Source organism: Dendrobates tinctorius, unplaced genomic scaffold, assembly GCF_039654945.1.
Source record: "Dendrobates tinctorius isolate UK_male_01 unplaced genomic scaffold, ASM3965494v1 ptg000265l, whole genome shotgun sequence".
Taxonomy (NCBI): Eukaryota; Metazoa; Chordata; class Amphibia; order Anura; family Dendrobatidae; genus Dendrobates; species Dendrobates tinctorius.
Genome location: NW_027361932.1, coordinates 16,091,413 through 16,114,290, shown reverse-complemented (window position 1 = coordinate 16,114,290; position 22,878 = coordinate 16,091,413). Strand labels below are relative to the sequence as shown.

At 47.2% G+C, this 22,878-nt stretch overlaps 1 protein-coding gene and 1 long non-coding RNA gene across 7 annotated transcripts in view; one reads left to right on the top strand and one right to left on the bottom strand.

The window, feature by feature from the left end:
- The window catches only part of LOC141069520 (immunoglobulin lambda-1 light chain-like), a 1,030,357-nt gene that overhangs the window by 109,275 nt on the left and 898,204 nt on the right, over nt 1–22,878 (top strand). The window lies entirely within an intron of this gene.
- LOC141069522 (uncharacterized) overlaps nt 1–22,878 on the bottom strand; it is a 209,683-nt gene that overhangs the window by 124,876 nt on the left and 61,929 nt on the right. For 2 of the 3 annotated variants that reach the window (XR_012226582.1, XR_012226583.1), the window contains exon 3: nt 8,472–8,619. This is a non-coding gene — a long non-coding RNA (uncharacterized lncRNA). Of the gene's footprint in view, nt 1–4,824; nt 4,926–8,471; nt 8,620–22,878 lie in introns of all 3 variants that reach the window. The other variant, XR_012226584.1, reaches the window with a different exon arrangement.

The window sequence follows — 22,878 nt, the reverse complement described above, 5'->3', positions numbered from 1 at the left end:
GCGTCTAGGCGAATACAGTGATTGATGAAATCACCTAGAGCAGTGGGAGCCTCCGCACGTGCAAGCTCGTCCTTGATAGAACTGGACAACCCCTTCTTAAATATTGAGTACTTTGCTGCACTATTCCAGGTGGTGTCCTCAGCCCACCTTCTAAAATCCATAGCATACTCAGTCACTGGGCGTTTACCTTGATGCAAATTCAGCAGGGCCGTCTCAGCTGTAAGGCCACGGTTCGGATCGTCAAACATCTGCCCCATGGCGGTAATAAACATATTGAAGTCGTTCAGACATGCATCCTGTGATTCTATCAGAGGGTTTGCCCAGGCAAGAGCCTTATTAGTCAGCAACATGATGATAGTCAATACTTTGGAACGGTCCGTAGGAAACTGTGTGACATGTGCAGCAAAGTATAAACGACACTGGTTCAGAAACCCACGGTATTTGTCTCGGTCGCCACCAAACCTAAATGGTGGTAGTTTGGGGATGGCAGGAACAGAAGCCTGAGATTGTGCCTCCAGAGCTGCAACTCGGCCACACAATTCCTGAAGGGTCTGACTAAGCACTTGCATATCATATTTAGTCTGCCCCTCTAGGCCTTCTATTCTGCTCTTCCATGTCTGCACTTCAGCGTGTACAGTGGCAGTGATATTATTTAGCTTCTTAACACGCACTTCTAAAGTCTATGACCCAGCGGCATCCATTTTTTAAGGCTTGAGTATCCTGTCACGATACTAGTGGAGACAACTGGATACCAGTGGCTAGGTCAAAGAGACTGCAGACACAATGGGTTGCGCAAGCAATATTGTATTAGTAATCTGAATGCAATATAGCATATAAGTCCAGATAAATGTTCAGTCAATCTGATAAATGCTTATAGCAGAGTTGATACTCTGCGACACAGCATTCAAAGTCACTGAGCAATGCGGGCACAAGACACAGACTCTTGCAGGGTGGAGGAACACACTAGCTGGCTGGAGTTCTTACTTCACCGCAGGTGTAGTCAGGCAGAGGTTTCTGAAGTCAGGTGTTCAGCAATCACTCGGTCAGCAGGCAGGGATCCAGACGTGCAGGTTGACGGAGGAATCCGCCGTTAAGAGAGGACCAACAGGGATAGTAAGTCCAGGCTTGGGACTGCAGAGGCACAAAGTCCAAAACATAATACTCAAGCAATGAAACAGAACAGGTGCTGGCTTTATATACAGCTTTGGCAGGAAGCAAGATGGCCGACTTGTGAAACATCAAGATCCATGTTAACTAAGGGCAAGAAAAAACAGATTCTAGGACTAGATACTGACAGATAGCAGTAAAGTACCAGGCATCAGACAGAACGGATAGTCGGGGCCAAGCAGGGGTCAAAACCAAACAGACATAGAAGGTACCAAGCAGAATCCAACAAGCATTATCCAGAGAACAGACCGAGTCGTACAGAGAGTATCAGGCAACCAGAACACAGCACAAACACACTCAGGGGTCAACACAACTCTGCCAAGGGCGAAAGTATAACTGACGGGGATGGGAGCTTCCTGAGGCTATAAGAAGCTTTCCCAGAACCAATGAGAGGCCACCATAATGAGCCTCAGGTGTGCAGGTAAGAGTCTGCACTGAGATCAAAACATTAACCCCAGAAGTGCAGGTCCACCAGCACTGGTATCATGACAGACTGCAGATATTTATCCCGTGCCAATAACTTTATAATAAAAATATAATTATTAAATTATTCAATAGAATGCAGCTCGTGGTTACTGTATTGTTATACTTGTTAGGTGGCAGACAGATGGACGTATTTCTCATGCGAGGATCGCATCGCAATCCTCGGTCTGACAGTTCGCTCTCTGGACCTGAGTGTAACAGCTGCATAGTAATCCATCACACTGTCACACTCATGTCAGGAGCGGCAGTGGCCAGTCCGAGGATTGCAAAGCGATCCTCGCATGAGTTGTGTGGCCGTCTGCCTGCGCTCTTATGCTAAGGCCGGGATCACACTTGCGAGAAACTCGCACGAGTCTCACGCCTCAATACTCGGCCACTGCCGCCGGCACTCGGGACCGGAGTGTGCAGCTGCATGTATTTCTATGCAGCCGCGCACGCCGGATTGAGTGCCGGCGGCAGTGCCGGGTATTGATGCGAGAGATTTGCGCGGGTTTCTTGCATCACACTCGCAAGTCTGACCCCAGCCTTATACTTATCCTGGTTATACTAATACTTAGATATTGACCCCTTATTAACGTACTATTGCTATTAACCTGTATTGTTATGCTTATCATACTAAGGGCTCATACTCACATGCGAGAAACTCAGACGAGTCTCGCACATCAATACCCGGCACTACCGCCGGCACTCGGATCGGAGCGTTTAGCTGCATGTATTTCTCCATATTGTATAATACATTAATCAGTCCTCCATATAGTATAATACACTCCTCATAGTGTTCCATATAGTATAATGCACCGCCATAATCATCCATGTAGTACAATTCACTTCCTATAGTATAATGCACCCCATAATTCTTCATATAGTATAATGTAGTCCCCATAGTTCTTGATATAGTATAATGCATCCATCCCACAGAGTATAATGCTGCCCCACCATAAAATATAATGTAACCCCCATACAATATAATGCAGCCCCCATAGAATACAATGTAGCCCCCTCATAGAGTATGATGCAATCACCTGCCACAGAATATAATATAATACAGCCCCCATAGAATTGAATGTAACTCCCGACAGAATATAATACAGTCCACCTCCCCAACATTTGTTTCCCAGCTTCTTTCCACCGGCTAAGCAATAATGAGGGGGACAGAACAAACACTAATGGATCAATCTGTCCCCATACAGTATCATGTTATCAGCAGCATTTCTGCAGTTTACACTGGTGATGTGCTGCTGAGAACAACGATTTCTGTTCCGGCATAAACAATCCAATTACTCGAAGAATAGACAGCATTTTGCCTGTTTAGTATAATACACCCCATAGTCCTCCATATATTATAATGTGCACCACAGTCCTCCATATTGTAAAATGCAGACCCCATAGTCCTCCATATAATACAATGTGCCCCATAGTTCTCCATATATTACAATGCACCCCATAGTCCTCCATATAATATAATGTGCCCCACAGTCCTCCATATAGTATCATATACTCCCCAAAGTCCTCAATATAGTATAATACACTCCTCACAGAGCTCTATATAGTATACTATAGTCCTCGATACAGTATAATACACTCCTCATAGTCCTCCATGTATTAAAATACACTGCTCAGTCCTCTATATAGTATAATACACTCCTCATAGTGTGCCATAAAGTATAATACACTCCTCATAGTGCTCCATATAGTATAATACACTCCTCAGTCCTTCATATAGTATAATACACTCCTCATAGTGCTCCATATAGTATAATACATTCATCAGTCCTTCATATAGTATAATACACTCCTCATAGTGTTCCATATAGTATAATGCACCGCCATAATCATCCATGTAGTAAAATTCACTTCCTATAGTATAATGCACCCCATAATTCTTCATATAGCATAATGAAGTCCCCATAGTTCTTGATATAGTATAATGCATCCATCCCACAGAGTATAATGCCTCCCCGCCATAAAATATAATGTAACCCCCATAGAATATAATGCAGCCCCCATAGAATACAATGTAGCCCCCTCATAGAGTATGATGCAATCACCTGCCACAGAATATAATATAATACAGCCCCCATAGAATTTAATACAGTCCACCTCCCCAAAGAATACCTTTAGTGAGACAACCTCCACAAATGATAAGAAAAAAAAATAATTCACAACCAAGTGACATTATATTAGCACAGGAGATGGTGCGAACATGAGACCCTTGTAAGGTGGAGGGCCACACAGGGGCAGGGAGAAGGACACGGTCAAACGGTGACTAGGGGGCAGGGGAGAAGGACACAAAGTGGATAGGGGAGACAGGCACAAGGGTGACACGGGTGGCTAGGGAGCAAGGGAGACAAGCACAAGGGAATACAAGGGAATACACGGGGTAAAGAAGCAGGGGAGAAGGGCACAAGGGGACACACGGGGACTAGTGGGCAAGGGAGACTGACAAGGGGGCACACGGGGACTAGTGGGCAAGGGAGACTGACACAAGGGGACAAGTGAGACAGGCACAAGGGGACACACAGGGACTAGTGGGCAAGGGAGACTGACACAAGGGGACTCACGGGGACTAGTGGGCAAGGGAGACTGACACAAGGCGACAAGGGAGACAGGCACAAGGGGACACACGGAGACTAGTGGGCAAGGGAGACTGACACAAGGGGACAAGGGAGACAGGCACAAGGGGACACACGGGGAATCCAAGGGCAGAGTAGATAGGGACACATGGGGATACAGGGTTGCAAGGGTAAGGGGGAAGATGGGGGAGCGGGGACTTGGGAGCAAGGAAGAAAGGAGCACAGGGATTACAAACACAGGGTAGATGGGGACACACAGTGAGAAAGGGTCGCAAGGGGACAAGAGAGACGGGGAAAAAGGGGATGCAGGGAGACTTGAGAGCAGGGCAGATGGGTCACACAGGGACAAGGGGCAGGGAATGCATGGGGGTGCAGGAGGACTCAGGGCATGGGAGATGGAGAGCATTGGGGGACCAGGGGAGGAGAGACCAGGCACGTACGAGGGCCCAGGAGGAACACAATGACCTGGGGACCTAGGAGGACATGGGTCACGGGAGAGCAGGGAGCAAGGGCAGAGCTTGGAGGAATTTATGGGGCTGTTGTCACAGGGGGCTGGTGAGGCTGGAGGCCGAGGATGGCGACACAAGGGGAGCAGACCCACCTCACTGTCGCCGGTCCCGTACACCTCCGGTTCCTCCACACGGCTGAGACGCTGCGGCATCCTCACCCGGGCGGCCCAGTCCACGCGCCCCCCGCCAGCTCCTAAAGGGAGGAGCGGAGAGGTGATAAAACCCCGTCTGGAGCCACCTGTTCCCGGTCCCCGCTACTGCCAATATGGCGGCTGCCGGCACCTGTACCGATGCTGCACAGCGGGTGCGCGATGAAGTGACGCTCTCTTCCCCATAATTGCTTTGAACTGTAGCGGCGTCATTATGACGCTGGTATAGTTCAATGCGGCGGGGGGAGTCGGCGCTGGGGGAAGGCGGGCCCTCCTAACCCACGGGCCCCATAGCGGCTGCGTGGTGTGCCGCCACTGGCTGGGGGCCCCTGGGGGAGCGGGGGTCCTACGCAGCTGCCTGTTCTAACGCCGGCCCTGAGTAAAGGTTGGACCTAGGAGAAGCGGTGATATGCTGAGGTGTAGTGTGAGACCAGCGCTCCTGCCCTCCAGCGGTCGGCGGGGATCCGGTCACTTTGGTCGATAGCTGCGTCCTGGCGGATGTGCAGTAGGAGCAGGACCTGTGTGACGCGGTAGATCACGTGGTGCCACGTAACTGCTGCTGGATCGAGGTACGGGTGGCAAAGAGAGCCAAAACCAACACGTTTTGGAAAACTCGGTTTCCTTCTTCAGGAACGGTACATATTGCTTATGACCATTTAATCTTTTCACCTAATTATGTGTTCTATGTACATATTAACCCTTTACTTCCTGCCACTCTTATTTGCAGCCTCTAGGAGAATTCTATTCAGGTACATGCCATCTCTCCTTGGTTCATCAACTATTTGAGTGCAATACTTGCTATTCCATTAACTACCATTTCTTCCACAGCTTTGTACTGGGCGAGTTGCAATATATTTAATAAGAAATACTAATCACTATTTCTCTGCTATTTACCCCCTTGATTGGGCTAACTGCAATTTATTGTTTATTCTTGTCAGGTTTTACCTATTAAATATTCTTCTATTTGTCTCATTAATAAGTGACTAGCTTTTCTCCCACTTCTCAGGTTTTTCAGCGCGAGTCTATCACAAAGATTTATAATCCATTCGATTTCCTTGTGGTTGGTATCTAGACTATAAGCAGTTACAAACCCTTTTACACAGGCGCCACTTTATCTCTCTCCTTCATTTTTTGTTTTTAAATATTTTTCCCTGAACCTGTAGCTGCATATTTCCTTCTTTTGAATTCCCTCCTATCTATAGTATGATTTTGCACATCGCTTCCTATGTACAGTATGAAGCCACATATAGCCTTCCTGTATACAGTATGAGCCTGCACATCGCTTCGTATATACAGTATGAGGCCTCCTATGACTAAGAGTGCACACAAGGCACTCGAAACGCATCAGGCAACTTGATTTTAATATGGTTTAATTTGCCACAATAAAATATATATTTTTTTCTTTATTCCTGGAGTGCCGTCAATCTCCTTTTTTCCTGATTCCGCTATGCTAACTAGCTTGGACGTGCACCCTCCACATGTGAATTGGCTCGTCTAATTTGGATTCATCTCGTGGCAGCTCCAAGTCCTCCCTCTATGAGGCCACATATAGCCTACTGAATACATTGCTTGCCACCATATTGCCTCCCATATACAGTGTGAGTCCCCATATAGCCTGTTATATACAGTATGAGCCCCTACCCTATATAACCTCCTATATCTAACTGCATTCACCTCGGTATCATTCATTTTCTATGAGACTGCTCTGTTCTTATATTGTGCATTTATGCATTTAGTAGGGCTTAGGGTATGTGCACATGATGTAGATTCTGCAGCTGATTTGGTCTGCGGATTCGCAGCAGAACTGCATGTGATGTACAGTACCATTCTTTTCTATGTAAAACAAAATCCGCTGTGCACATGCTGCGTTTTTTTCCGCGCAGATTTGGTGCAGAATGAAAAAAGCAGCATGTCACTTCTTTTGTGCGCTTTTGCTGCAGTTTTCCAGCTGCGGATTTCTAGAATGGAGCAGGTGGAAAACTGCAGTGGAAAACCGCACAGAACATGCAGTAAAACCGCACAAAAAATGCACTAAATCCGAAGGAAAAGTGCAGGTCATTTGACCTGCGGATTTAGTGAATTCTGCGTGGAAAATTCCTAAGCAGAATACGCACCATATGCACATACCCTTAATGGAATTATTGTGCTTGTTACACATCATCTCTGTAGATGCGCTCACTTATTAGACTTTGGTTGGGGCAACTTTAAAATATTATAATGATAATGGTCCTGTCTAGTGATAAGTTTATTTTACAGGCTTCTGGAGAAAGGAATAATGCCAGTCATTCAAGGGTTAATTCTTTGAAACACTGAGAGGGACTTTCTAGCCAATGAAACAACAGTATAAAACACCTGTGGTAACTATGGCAACAGCGCTGATGTCATAAACACATGCATCTATGATACAGGAGAAGATTCCAGAACCACAAGTCATTCCGCCGTAGGAGGAGCCGTACTTGATGTGTCTGGAGACCTGGAGCTTCATCACTCCACAATGGGAGGAAGGGGACACCGCCTAGCCAGCCAGATAAGCCATACCGCCTAGCCAGCCAGATCAATGGGGTGACAGATGTTGCAGCCAGATCTCCCTCATGTCCGGTAGTCGCCTCCTTCACCTTTATATGGACGGCCTGGAGAGGTCGCATTAGGCTTCTCCATAACAAATATGACACAATGTACAAATTCTGGTACAATTTGCTGTTACATGTTGGCATTAACCTTCTAAGCCCAAGGGAAGGGCAGTCCTACAGCCATGGTTCCCTACAGGTTTCCACCACAGGGGGTTTTTCCTCTCCTGAGTGCTGAAGGATGATTCTTCGTGAGTCGGGGGTTCTGCCATTTTCAGTGTCTTTTTCATAGTAATTGGCTGATTCTAAATTTCAGACACTGAATGAAATAATAATTATGAGATTTGGAATAAAATTTGGTTGATTTAACATCCAATAAAAGTGTTTTGTGTGTTTCTTTCACAATCGTGGGTTGGTGGGATTTTGTTGGGGATCAGGATCCAGCATCTATGATCAAGCCATGAAGCCAGATATGGAGTCGGGGCAATTTAACCCTGCGCTGGAAGACAGGACGGAGCAGAGATGACAACGTGTTACCACAAGTTCACACTCTTCCTTGCATTCAGATACACGAGGGGATTCAGGGCTGAATTGGGACTAAAAAGCAGCTCTGGCATACAATTCACCAGCCCACAAACAATAAGTGTCCTCAACCCAAATCGTAGAACACTGATAGGTCATGTGGGATTTTACTTTATTCGATACCAGAGCCAGAGTAAAGTATTTTGGTGCCCAAGGCAGATGAAGCTGAAGGCGCCCATTTTGCCTTTCTACCCAGCTAATTCTTCCCTTTTCCATTAGGTCTATGACATCATGTGATTAATAACTGACGAGCTGAATCCCTCTAAGTCAGGCACATATACATTTGTATCTCATGAACCTACAACTCCCAGTATGTCCTTAACAATGGTAAGGAGATGCAGGGAGTTGTTATCAGTCTTTATCAGACTGCGGACTATACAGGAACCACAGTACTGATGAGACGCAGTCAATATCAACAAGTAAAAATGTACATCCTGGTACCTTATAAGTGACCTATTCTCTGATTGAGTCTTTTCTTTCTCTTAGTCTCCATCTTGTCCAGACGCCATGATGACTTTTCTCATCCACATCTCGTTTCTTTAGACTTCCCTCTTCTCCAGTCTCCTGCAGCACATCCCGACACGGAGTCCTTTAAAAATAACCGTGTTATTAAAATGCTCCTGAATAAAAAATATCTGTCCATATTATGACCTAAATAAGCCTCCTATAGTATATGGCCTCCACACTGTCCTGTAGTCCATCTGTTCAGAGATGGTAGCTGGGAAAACACAGAATAACAACTGAAACAATATCATCAGAAAAGAAAGCAGGTTACATTCACAATATGCCAAAAACAGTCCTACGTCTTATATAGGGGGATTATAAAACTGAAATAGCACATAAAGAGGACTTAAAAATCCTCCAATAATAGAAAACAGCAAAAGAGCAAAAAGGTTTACCCGTTTAGGCCTCCAGACAGGATGCAGTGGACCCATATAGTTAAGATGGTAACACAGGTGCAAGAATACCGATGAAACAACCGCTCACAGCCTACCAATACATGGAGGGGGCGGCTGCCTGGTATATTAATGCACAATAAAAAACTTGTATGCTGTTTTCTATTATTGGAGGATTTTCAAGTCCTCTTTCTGGGCTATTTCAGTGTTAGGATTTAGTGTTAGGTACCCGTAAACGTGGAGACCTTTTGCGCAGGTTATGGGCTCACGTATTTTGGCCAACATATCAGCTAATACTCCACATTTTTTAATGTGTTTTTTGAACTTTTTATTCAGGGTGCAGTTGGGCCCATTTGGTCTTGTAAACTGCGGTGTCTGTTCACATGGCATGCATTTTGATAGCGCTGGGCAGCCCGCCTGAGCTAATAGAAGGGTGTCACTACTAGGCTGGCCTGGATGCTGTGCATGGCCATAGTGTGAACAGCGCCGCATACAAGTTTTTTTTTTTTTTTTTATTGTGCATTAATATACCAGGCAACCGCCCCCTCCATGTATTGGTAGGCTTAACTATATGGGTCCACTGCATCCTGATAGTGCATTTGTCTGGAGGCCTGTACGGATTATAAAAGTGAGCACAATGGACACTCCCAATATGGAAATATCTACATGGAATCAATAATCCACCAAGAAAATATAACAATATTTGGTATCATTAAATTGTAACATCAAGAAGGCATACACATATATATACACATATATCAGTACCCCAGATATTCAACTCATTGGGGATACAATTGTGGCATGCCTTTATATGACTGGGGATGGTCTTTAGCGTGCTCACACCATCCACATCATGTGCGGTGAGTTTTTACATGTAGTTCCCGGGATGTGAGGCCAATATAAATCAGCTTACAAGTACATATGGCATAATACACAACATGAGTTATATTTACTTGTCACTTTAAGATTCACACATTAGTTTTTGCCGGTATTAGATTAGGTCATGCACAATACCACTTGCCAATGTATTCTGTCTATGCTTAGCCTAGAAACGTATTAGCATATAGCCATTACTAATTTGCCCATACCTAAGATGGAGTCTGGTCAGTACGCCTGAGATGTGATGCGAATCAGAGCATTGCCAACTGCACCTTTTCATTGACACCTGACAATCATTGACGTCACAGGGGATTTCCGCATGTCCCGCCGTGTCACCTAGGTCGCCGGAAGTGATGTAATCTCCGCAGAAGCAGGCCCGGATTGGTAACTTACCCAACCGGGCATTTTCCCGCTGGGCTGCTATTTATTATCTACTTTTGGGCCGCTGGCTGGTGGCGCCCGCTCCTCTGGCCGCTTGCCAGCTAATGCGGCGGCCACCGGCCTCTTTTTTCCTACCACCGGCCCTTTACATTTGCGGGCACGGTGGCAGCGGTTCCAAAGGTTTTTGGGGCGGCACCCTAGGGGTTAAGAACCGTGCCGCTAAGTGACTCTGCACGTCGCCGGACGTTCTTTGAGGGCGGAGGAGAATCTGAGAGAGCACGCCTCTGCTCTGCTCCTCCGTCACTGGCTGCCTGCAGGCAGCACTACTGCCAGGCACACTGAGTCACTGACCTGGCTGTGACCTATCATCGGCATCGCCGCGTTCACCGACCCAGGCCAGGAATCTATTCAGAGGAGAGGAGGCTGGAGCTGCTGTGCGACTCGATTCCTACCCCGCGCGCCTGGCTCAGGCTGAAGTTCAGGTCCAGTAAGTTAATTCAAGCAATCTCATTCCAAGCGGTGTGTGCCTTGGCCGGGGGTGAGTTATAAAGAGGCTGGGGGGCCGCCATTTGCCTGCAGTCAGTGCACTGATGTGGATGTATATACAGGGCAGGACTGGGGGGCCGCCATCTGCCTGCACTAATGTGGATATATATATACAGGGTAGGACTGGGGGCCGCCATCTGCCTGCACTAATGTGGATATATATACAGGGCTGGACTGGGGGTCCCGCCATCTCCCTGCACTAATGTGGATATATATACAGGGCAGGACTGGGGGCGCCGCCATCTGCCTGCACTAATGTGGATATATATACAGGGCAGGACTGGGGGGACCGCCATCTGCCTGCACTAATGTGGATATATATACAGGGCAGAACTGGGGGGGCCGCCATCTGCCTGCACTAATGTGGATATATATACAGGGCTGGACTGGGGGTCCCGCCATCTCCCTGCACTAATGTGGATATATATACAGGGCAGGACTGGGGGCGCCGCCATCTGCCTGCACTAATGTGGATATATATACAGGGCAGAACTGGGGGGGCCGCCATCTGCCTGCACTAATGTGGATATATATATATATATATATATATATATATATATATATATATATATATATATATATATATATATATATATATATATATAAAGGGCAGGACTGGGGGGCCGCCATCTGCCTGCTCTAATGTGGATATATATACAGGGCAGGACTGGGGGGGCCTGCATCTGCCTGCAGTAATGTGGATATATATATACAGGGTAGGACTGGGGGGGGCCACCATCTGCCTGCACTAATGTGGATATATATATACAGGGCAGGACTGGGGGCGCCGCCATCTGCCTGCACTAATGTGGATATATATATATATACAGGGCAGAACTGGGGGGGCCGCCATCTGCCTGCACTAATGTGGATATATATAAATGGCAGGACTGGGGGGCCGCCATCTGCCTGCTCTAATGTGGATATATATACAGGGCAGGACTGGGGTGGCCGCCATCTGCCTGCACTAATGTGGATATATATGCAGGGCAGGACTGGGGGGCTGCCATCTGCCTGCACTAATGTGGATATATATACAGGGCAGGACTGGGGGGGCCGCCATCTGCCTGCACTGATGTGATGTATATGCAGGGCTGGGCGGCCGCCATCTGCCTGCACTGATGTGATGTATATGCAGGGCTGGGGGGCCGCCATCTGCCTGCACTGATGTGGATGTATATACAGGGCAGGACTGGGGGGGCCGCCATCTGCCTGCACTAATGTGGATATATATACAGGGCAGGACTGGGGGGGCCGCCATCTGCCTGCACTGATGTGATGTATATGCAGGGCTGGGGGGGCCAGCCATCTGCCTGCACTGATGTGATGTATATGCAAGGCTGGGGGGCCACCATCTGCCTGCACTCATGTGGATGTATATACAGGGCAGGACTGGGGGGGTCGCCATCTCCCTGCGCTGATGTGTATATATAAGGGCTGGGGGGGCCGCCATCTGCCTGTGCTGATGTGATGTATATACAGGGGCTGGGGGGGTCGCCATCTGCCTGCGCTGATGTGTATATACAGGGACTGGGGGGTCGCCATCTGCCTGCGCTAATGTGATGTATATACAGGGGCTGGGGAGGCCGCCATCTGCCTGCGCTGATGATGATGATGTATATACAGGGGCTGGGGGGCCTGCCATCTGCCTGTGCTGATGTGATGTATACACAGGGGCTGGGGGGGCCGCCATCTGCCTGCGATGATGATGAGGTATATACAAGGGCTGGGGGGCTGCCGTCTGCCTGGTCAGATGAGATGAGCGATGTGATGTATATACAAGGACTGGCGGGTCCTGGCTGGGATTGTGATGTATATACAGGTGCTGTGGGGCTGGGGCTAGTGTGGTGATGTATATACAGGTGCTGTGGGGCTGGTGTGGTGATGTATATACAGGTGCTGCTGGGCTTTCGATACTTGCGCCACTTGCGATTCTTACCTCTTCCCGCTCCTCCGCTGCGGCGTCTTCTGACTGTGCTGTTTCATCTGCCTGAACAGTTACAGTGCAGAGAGCCAGAAGACACTGACGTTGAGGGGTCCGGAGCAGAGCAGCGGTCAGGATTTCATTTTTTTATGTTTTGAGCAATATATGAGGCCCATCATACACTGGAGCATCATATGGGGCCAATCATACACTGGAGCATTACATGGAGACTCATATGGGGCCCATTATATATGGATCATTATATGGGGCCCATTCTGCTTGGAGGAATATAAGGGGCCCATCATATTCTGTATGGAGCATTATATGGGGCCTATTCTGTATGGAGCAAGATATGGGGCTCATTATACTGTATGGAGTATTAGGTGGGGCACATTACACTGTTTGGAGCATTATATGGGGCTCATTATACTGCATGGAGCAATATATGAGGATCATTATTCTGTATGGAGCATTATATGGGACTCATTACAGTGTATGGAGCAATATATGGGGCTCATTATTCTGTATGGAGCATTATATGGGGCTCATTATTCTGTATGGAACATTATATGGGGCTCATTTTTTTGAATGGAGCAATATATGGGGCTCTTTATTCTGTATGGAGCATTATATGGGGCTCATTAGTCTGTATGGTGCAATATATGGGGCTCATTATTCTGTATGGAGCACTGTGCGGTACCCATAATACTGTATGGAGCATTATATGGGGGTCCCTTTTCTGAATGGAGCAATATATGGGGCTCATTATTCTGAATGGAGCAATATATGGGGCTCATTATTCTGTATGGAACATTATATGGGGCTAATTTTTCTGAATGGAGCATTATATGGGGCTCATTCAGTATGAAGCATTATATGGGGCTCATTATTCTGTATGGAGCATTATATAGGACTCATTATTCTGTATGGAGCATTATATGGGGCTCATTCTGTATGGAGCATTATATGGGGCTCATTATTCTGTATGGAGCAATATATGGGGCTCATTCTGTATGGAGCATTATATGGGGCTCATTTTTCTGAATGGAGCACTATATGGGGCTCATTACAGTGTATGGAGCAATATATGGGGGTTCATTATTCTGAATGGAGCATTATATGTGGCCCATTATTCCGTATGGAGCACTATATGGAGCTCATTACACTGTAGGGAGCATTATATGGGGCTCATTATTCTGTATAGAGCATTATACGGGGCTCATTATTCTGTATGGCGCAATATATGGGGCTCATAAATCTGTGTGGAGCACTGTGCGGTACCCATAATACTGCATGGAGCATTATATGGGGCTCCCTTTTCTGAATGGAGCAATATATGGGGCTCATTATTCTGACTGGAGCAACATATGGGGCTCATTATTCTGCATGGAGCATTATATGGGGCTCATTACAGGGTATGGAGAAATATATTGGGCTCATTATTCTGTATGGAACATTATATGGGGCTCATTTTTCTGAATGGAACAATATATGGGGCTCTTTATTATGTATGGAGCATTATAAGGGGCTCATTATTCTGTATGGAGCAATATATGGGGCTCATTATTCTGTATGGAGCACTGTGCGGTACCCATAATACTGCCATATGGTGACACATAGTGGTAGATACCAGTCCTACAGAACATATAAGAGATTACAGTACAGTTATAGATGGTGACTTACAGCTGACGTTCTTTCAGGTGAAGTCATTCACTTTTCCCGTCTATTCCATGTGGCCCAGACAGACATGTCTACTTCTCCAGCCAGGACTCATCTGCAGAGATTACAACAAACACACATCTGACTTCTCACATTTCCAGCACTGTTCACATGTAGAATCATAATCCTCGTGTCCAATCCCCTGCTCAATGCTGGATTCACTAAACCATCTCAGACAGAGGTCTGTCCAGCCTCTGTTTGAAGACCTCTATTGAAGGAGAACTCACCACCTCTCGTGGAAGCCTGTTCCACTCATTGATCACCCTCACTGTCAAAAAGTTTTTTCTAATATCTAATCTGTATCTTCTCCCTTTCAGTTTCATCTCATAGATTCTTGTGTTTCCATGTGCAAATGTATTCCCAGCCTGCACAAACTCCTCATCCTACTGATACCCCAATACTGAGCCGCTGCTGCCATATGATTCCCTATTACTGCACCTGCTGTGTGGTATAAAAACAGAGCTCCTCTTACTGCCCCATATAGTAATGCCAACTCTGTGCCCTTTACATCGTAAAAATGCCTCCTTTGTGCTCACTAGATGGTAAAATTGCCTCCAAGAAAATATTAATTTCATGTGTATGTGCCCTCCACATTTTGTCCCTAGAAAGTAATAATACTCCATGTGCAACTTTGATGGTCACAATACTGAGTGCCCCTATAACAATAATGTTTAAGTGCCCAATAAACATTTATTTATGTCCCTAAGTTCCCCATGTACAACTCCCCTATATACAGTGTGCTGAGCTTACAGCTCCCCTATACACCATATGATGATCCCACAGCTCCCGTACATACATTATGTTGTCTCCCAGTGATCCCCTATATATAGGATGATGTTCCCACTGCTCCTCCAATACACAGTATAATTGTTAATAGTGTTCTGACACCATGCGGCGCCTGCACTGAGAGACCCTCTGCAGGGAGGAAATTAACTTTATTCCTCCCAGCAGCCTTGCTCTTCCAGTCATAGTGGTTGCGCTGGCACAGTATCAGTCACTACTCTGTGTATAGAAAGTGGCAGCTGTACCAGTGTAGTACAGGGGCCGACTGGGGGTGGTCCCTTTCAGCTGTGGAACAGACGGGAGAAAGACGCAGAAATCCGTTCAATCAGGTCCAAACTTTATTGGGTGTCCTCTTGACATCCACAGCAGACACAACAGCTTCTGCTCACTGGCCTGGGTACCTGTCACTTTCCTCCTGCTTCTGATTTGCGAAGACCCATGGGTTCCATCACTGTGGCTGCCATTAGGTCCACGGCCACAGCGCTTCCCCCGTCTGAGTCTGCCTGCTGCAACACCTACTCACTCTTCAGTGTCCAGCCGTCTTGTACCCCAGACCTCCGTTAGTCACTGCAGTCCCGTCCTGCAGCTGTCCTCTCAGGGCCACCCCCTTCTCCGTGTTACCGTCTCTTTTTTCTTCTGCCTTCCTGGAGCTTCTCCTTCCTCTGTCCTCTCCTTAGCTCTTCCCGCTTTTTTATTCCTCCTGGGGGTCTGCCCTACCCCTGGGACTCTCTTTCCTTATATCTCCTCTTTCTGGAAATCCCCTTCTCAGTCCCGTAACTCCTCCCACCATGACTATGCGGTTTCCCTAGCCTAAGGCTTGCTGTTAAGTCCTTTTCTCACTACTCTATGAACCCATCTTGTGGACAAAACCTGGTACTACACCATCTTCCACTAATTCTAGCTGTTGTCCAACACATTTACATACAAGTCAGAATAAAGCATAGTACACATCATCTCCTTCACCTTCCCCTCTTCATCAGACAGGTCCATACGTCAATCCACCTCCTACAGTAGCACCACGGCACTGATTGACAGCCGGCTCAACACCTTTTGTCACTCACTAGCTACCCTACTGGTGCCCCTATAAATAATAATGCTTCTTAAGTGCCCACTTAATATTTAACCGAGTCCCCTCATGTGCAGTAATATGGCCCCAGAATTGCTGATGTGAGCAGAGGGTCTTGTGATGACTCGATCGGATTCTCCCAATTATCTTCTATTGAGAAAAGTCAAACTTATCTAATTGACACAGACACATAGCAAATGTGGTCGCATGATCGCACCAATGGTGTTGGGGTCTCATGACAGCAGGTGCACCGCACCATATCATGATTTGGCCGTCTGTAGTCTCAGAGTGACTGCAGACATTTATCACGTGCCTTTAATAACTTTATTATAAAAAAATAATTATGAAATTATTAAATAGAATGCAGCTCGTGGTTACTGTATTGTTATACTTGTTAGGTGGCAGACAGACGGACGTATTTCTCGTGCGAGGATCACATCGCAATCCTCGGTCTGACAGTTCGCTCTCCGGACCTGAGTGTAACAGCTGCATAGTAAACCATCACACTGTCACACTCATGTCAGCAGCGGCTAGTCCGAGGATTGAGAAGCGATCCTCGCATGAGTTATATGGCCGTCTGCCAGCGCTCTTATGCTAAGGCCGGGGTCACACTTGCGAGAAACTCACATGAGTCTCGCACCTCAATACCCGGCACTGCCGCTGGCACTCGGGACCGGAGTGTGCTGTTGCTGTATTTCTATGCAGCCGCATACGCCGGACTGAGTGCCGGTGGCAGTGCCGGGTATTGATGCGAGAGATTTGGGCGAGTTTTTCGCATCACAATCGCAAGTCTGTCCCCAGCCTTATACTTATTCTGGTTATACTAATACTTAGATATTAACCCCTTATTAATGTACTATTGTAATTAAACTATATTGTTATGCTTATCATACAAATACTTATAAAAGACCCAGCTTGCAAGTCCTATTATATCCTTAGTCCATAGTTAATGCTTTTATATACCTGCATTCATAAAATAGTCCAATGTCTATAGCCGTGGGTAGAGCTGCCCCGGGCGGTGACAGCTACTCAAAGTACTTACTCCAATGAGTGGAGGGCTCGTGCCCAGTGAAATAGCGCACTCAACAGTACAAGGTTATTTCACCATATCTACTTGTACGCGAGTGTTGCTACTCACAATACCTCCGATGGTCTGCGTAGGATCTGGTGACTGCGTTCTGGCTGGTGCAGTAAAGGCAGGGCCGGTTTTAGGCAAAGTGGGGCCCTAGGCAAAAGTTTAAAATGGGGCCCCAAATGCTAACATATTGCACATCACACGGAAGCATTTTGGTTGTATTTACATGCGCTGAGTTCAGGCCGCTAAACAAGTGTGATCGACAATACTGAAATCGTTCAACACTTGTTTCCTGGCTTCTTTCCACCGGCTAAGGAATAATGATGGAGACAGAACAATCAAAAATGGATCACTCTGTCCCCATACAGTATCATGTTATCAGCAGCATATCTGCAGTTTACACTGGTGATGTGCTGCTGAGAACAACGATTTCTGTTCCGGCATAAACAATCCAATTACTCGAAGAATAGGCAGCATTTTGCCTGTTTAGAATAATACACCCCATAGTCCTCCATATATTATAATGTGCACCACAGTCCTCCATATTGTAAAATGCACACCCCATAGTCCTCCACATAATATAATGTGCCCCATTGTTCTACATATATTACAATGCACCCCATAGTCCTCCATATAATATAATGTGCCCCACAGTCCTCCATATAGTATCATACACTCCCCATAGTTCTTAATATAGTATAATACACTCCCAATAGTCATCCATATATTAAAATACACTCCTCAGTCCTCCATATATTATAATACACTTCCCATAGTCCTCCATATAGTATAATACACTCCTCATAGAGCTCCATATAGTATACTATAGTCCTCAATACAGTATAATACACTCCTCATAGTCCTCCATATATTAAAATACACTGCTCAGTCCTCCATATAGCATAATACACTCCTCATAGTGTGCCATAAAGTATAATACACTCCTCAGTCCTTCATATAGTATAGTACACTCCTCATAGTGCTCCATATAGTATAATACATTCATCAGTCCTCCATATAGTATAATACACTCCTCATAGTGTTCCATATAGTATAATGCACCACCATAATCATCCATGTAGTACAATTCACTTCCTATAGTATAATGCACCCCATAATTCTTCATATAGTATAATGTAGTCCCCATAGTCCTTGATATAGTATAATGCATCCATCCCACAGAGTATAATGCAGCCCCACAGTAAAATATAATGTAACCCCCATAGAATATAATGCAGCCCCACCATAGAATATATGGTAGCCCCTCACAGAACATAAGGCAGCCCCTCCATAGAATAAAATGCAGCCCCCTTATATAGTATAATGTAGCCCATCCACAGAATACAATGTAGCCCTCCTCATATAGTATACTGCAGCCCCATATAGAATATAATGTAGCCTCCTAATGGAGTATAATGAAGCCCCCCATACAGTTTTATCTAGCCCCCCAATAGAATATAATACAGCTCCCAGAGAATACAATGTAGCCCCCTCATAGAGTATGATGCAATCACCTGCCACAGAATATAATAAATATAATACAGCCCCCATAGAATATAAAGTAGCCCTCAATAGAATATAATACAGCCCACCTCCCCATAGAATATAATGTACCCCCCCCATAGAATATAATACAGTCCACCTCCCCAAAGAATACCGTTAGTGAGAAAACCTCAACAAATGATAAGGAAAAAAAATAATTCACAACCAAGTGAAACAAGGGGGCTAGGGGAGACAGGCACAAGGTTGACACAGTGGGGCTAGGGAGCAAGGGAGACAGGCACAAGGGAACACACAGGGCAAAGAAGCAGGGGAGAAGGGCACAAGGGGACACACGGGGACTAGTGGGCAAGGGAGACTGACACAAGGGGACACACGGGGACTAGTGGGCTAGGGAGACTGACACAAGGGGACAAGGGAGACAGGCACAAGGGGACACACAGGGACTAGTGGGCAAGGGAGACTGACACAAAGGGACACACTGGGACTAGTGGACAAGGGAGACTGACACAAGGGGACAAGGGAGACAGGCACAAGGGGACACACGGGGAATCCGAGGGCAGAGTAGATAGGGACGCATGGGGATACAGGGCTGCAAGGTTCAAGGGGAAGATGGGGGAGGGGGGACTTGGGAGCAGGGAAGAAAGGAGCACTGGGATTACAAAGACCGTGTAGATAGTGACAAACAGTGAGAAAGGGTCGCAAGGGGACAAGAAAGACGGGGGAACAAGAGGATGCAGGGAGACTTGAGAGCAGGGCAGATGGATCACACAGGGACAAGGGGCAGGGAATGCATGTGGATGCAGGAGGACTCAGGGCATTGTAGATGGGAAGCATTGGGGGACCAGGGGAGGAGAGAGAAGGCACGTACGGGGGCCCGGAAGGAGCACAATGACCTGGGGACCTACGAGGACAGGGGGCACGGGAGAGCAGGGAGCAAGGGCAGAGCATGGAGGAATTTACGGGGCTGGTGTCACAGGGGGCCGAGGAGGCTGGAGGCCGAGGATGGCGACACACGGGCAGCAGACCCACCTCACTGATGCTGGCCCTGTACACCTCTGGTTCCTCCACATGGCTGAGACGCTGCGGCATCCTTCACCGAGCAGCTCGATCCACGCACCCCCCGCCAGCCTCTAAAGGGGGGAGCGGAGAGGTTAGAATACCCCGTCCGGAGCCACCTGCTCCCGGTTCCCGCTACCGCCATCATGGCTGCCGCTGCCACCTGTGCCGATGCTACACAGCGGGTGTGCGATGAAGTGACATCATCGCGCACCTGCAATGTCATAGGGGAATGATGGTAGAGGGACCGCCATCTGACGCTCTCTCCCCCATCATTGCTTTGAACTGTAACGGCGTCATAATGACGCCGGTATAGTTCAATGTGGCGGGGGAGTCGGCGCTGGGGGCAGGCAGGCACCCCTGACCCACGGGCCCCATAGTGGCTGCGTGGCGTGCCACTACTGGCTGGGAGCCCCTGGGGGAGCGGGGGGCCCTAGGCAGGTGCCTGCCCCTAAAGCCGGCCATGAGTAAAGGTTGGACCTAGGAGATGCGGCGATATGCCGAGGTGTAGTGTGAGACCAGCACTCCGGATCCTCCACATGGCTGAGACGCTGCGGCATCCTCCCCCGGGCAGCCCAGTCCACGCGCCCCCCTCCAGCTCCTAAAGGGGGGAGCAGAGAGGTGAGAATACCCTGTCCGGAGCCAACATGGCGGCTGCCGGCACCTGTACCGATGCTGCACAGCGGGTGAGCGATGAAGTGACGCTCTCTCCCCCATCTTTGCTTTAAACTGTACCGGTGTCATTATGACGTTGGTATAGTTCAATGCAGCGGGGGGGAGTCGGCGCTGGGGGAAGGCGGGCCCCCCTTACTCACGGGCCCCATAGCGGCTGCGTGGCATGCCGCCACTGGCTGGGGGTCCCTAGGGGAGCGGGGGCCCTAGGCAGTTGCCTGTTCTAACGCCGGCCCTGAGTAAAGGTTGGACCTGGGAGAAGCGGCGATATGCCGAGGTGCAGTGTGAGACCAGCGCTCCTGCCCTCCAGCGGTCGGCGGGGATCCGGTCACTATGGTCGATAGCTGCGTTCCGGCGGATGTGCAGTAGGAGTAGGACCTGTGTGACGCGGTGGATCACGTGGTGCCGTGTAACTGCTGCTAGATGGAGGTACGGGTGTCAAAGAGGGCCAAAACCAACACATTCAGAAAACTCGGTTTCCTTCTTCAGGACTGGGACATATTGACCATTTAATATTTTCACCCAATTATGTGTTCTATGTACTTATTAACCCTTTACTTCCTGCCGCTCTTATTTGCAGCCTCTAGGAGAATTCTATTCAGGGACATGCCATCTCTCCTTGGTTCATCAATTGTTTGAGTGCAATACTTGCTATTTCCATTAACTACCATTTTTTTCACAGGTTTGTGCTGGGCGAGTTGCAATATATTTAATAAGATATTCTAATCACTATTTATTTCTCAGCTATTTATCCCCACGATTGGGATAACTGCAATTCATAGTTTATTCTTGTCAGGTTTAACCTGTTAAATATTCTTCTATTTGTCTCATTAATAAGTGACTAGCTTTTCTCCCAGCTTTTTTCAGCGCGAGTCTATCACAAATATTTATAATCCTTTTGATTTCCTTATGGTTGATATCTAGACTCACAGCAGTTACAAATCCTTTTACACAGGCGCCACTCTGTCGCCTTCATTTTTTGTTTTTAAATATTTTTCCCTGAACCTGTAGCTGGATATTTCCTTCTTTTGAATTCCCTCCTATCTATAGTATGATTTTGCACATCGCTTCCTATATACAGTATGAGGCCACATATAGCCTCCTGAATACATTGTTTGCCACCATATTGCCTCCTATATACAATGTGAGTCCCCACATAGCCTGTTATACACAGTATGAGCCCCTATATAGCGTCCTATATCTAACTGCATTCACCTCGGTATCATTCATTTTCTATGAGACTGCTCTGTTCTCATATTGTGCATTCATGCATTTAGTAGGGCTTAATGGAATTATTGTGCTTGTTACACATCAACTCTGTAGATGCGCTCACTTATTAGACTTTGGTTGGGGCAACTTTAAAATATAATAATGATAATGGTCCTGTCTAGTGACAAGTTTATTCTACAGGCTTCTGTAGAAAGGCATAATGCCAGTCATTCAAGGGTTAATTGTTTGGAACACTAAGGCTATGTGCACACGTAGCGATTTTTAAGCGTTTTTTGCCGCGATTTTCAGCGCGAAAACGCTGCGAAAACGCTTAAAAATCGTGTACAGAACGCACCCCATGCATTCCTATGGTATTCCGCACATGCTGTGCTAATGCTGCGCTTTTTTCCACGGCGGAATCGCATCGCGGAAAAAAAATCGCAGCATGCTCATTCTTTTGTGCGGAATCGCAAAGAATTGCCGCGATTCCGCACCCATAGGAATGCATGAGAATCGCTTACTTCCCGCATGTGGCTATGCCCACCATGCGGGAAGTTAAGCGTCTCATGTGCGGTTGGTACCCACGGTGTGGAGGAGAGGAGACTGTCCTCCAGGCCCTGGGTACCATACCCCTGTAAAAAAAAAGAATAAAAAATAAAAAATCGGGGTATATTTACCTTCCGGCGTCCCGCGCTGCATTCCCGGCCTAGCGTTCCCAGTAATGCCTTGCGGCAAGGCCCTGTAATGACGTAGTCTCGCGTGACTCTAGCGGTCTCGCGAGATCGCTATAGCAACGCGAGACTACGTCATCACAGGTCTCGCAGGGCATTACTGGGAACGCTGAGGCCCGGGAACGCTGAGGCCCGGGAATGCATCGAGGGACGCCGGAAGGTAAATATACACAGATTTTTTTTTTTTTTTTTAAGCATTTTAACATCCTATCTTTTACTATTGATGCCGCAAAGGCGGCCTCAATAGTAAAAACCTGGTCACACTTGTCAAACACTATGTTTGACGAGTGTGACCAACCTGTCAATCACTTTCCAAGCGATGCTTCAAATCGCTTGGAAAGTGCTTGAATATCGCACGCGAAAATCGCGGCAAAATCGCGATCATAATCGCGGTAAAATCGCGGCGAA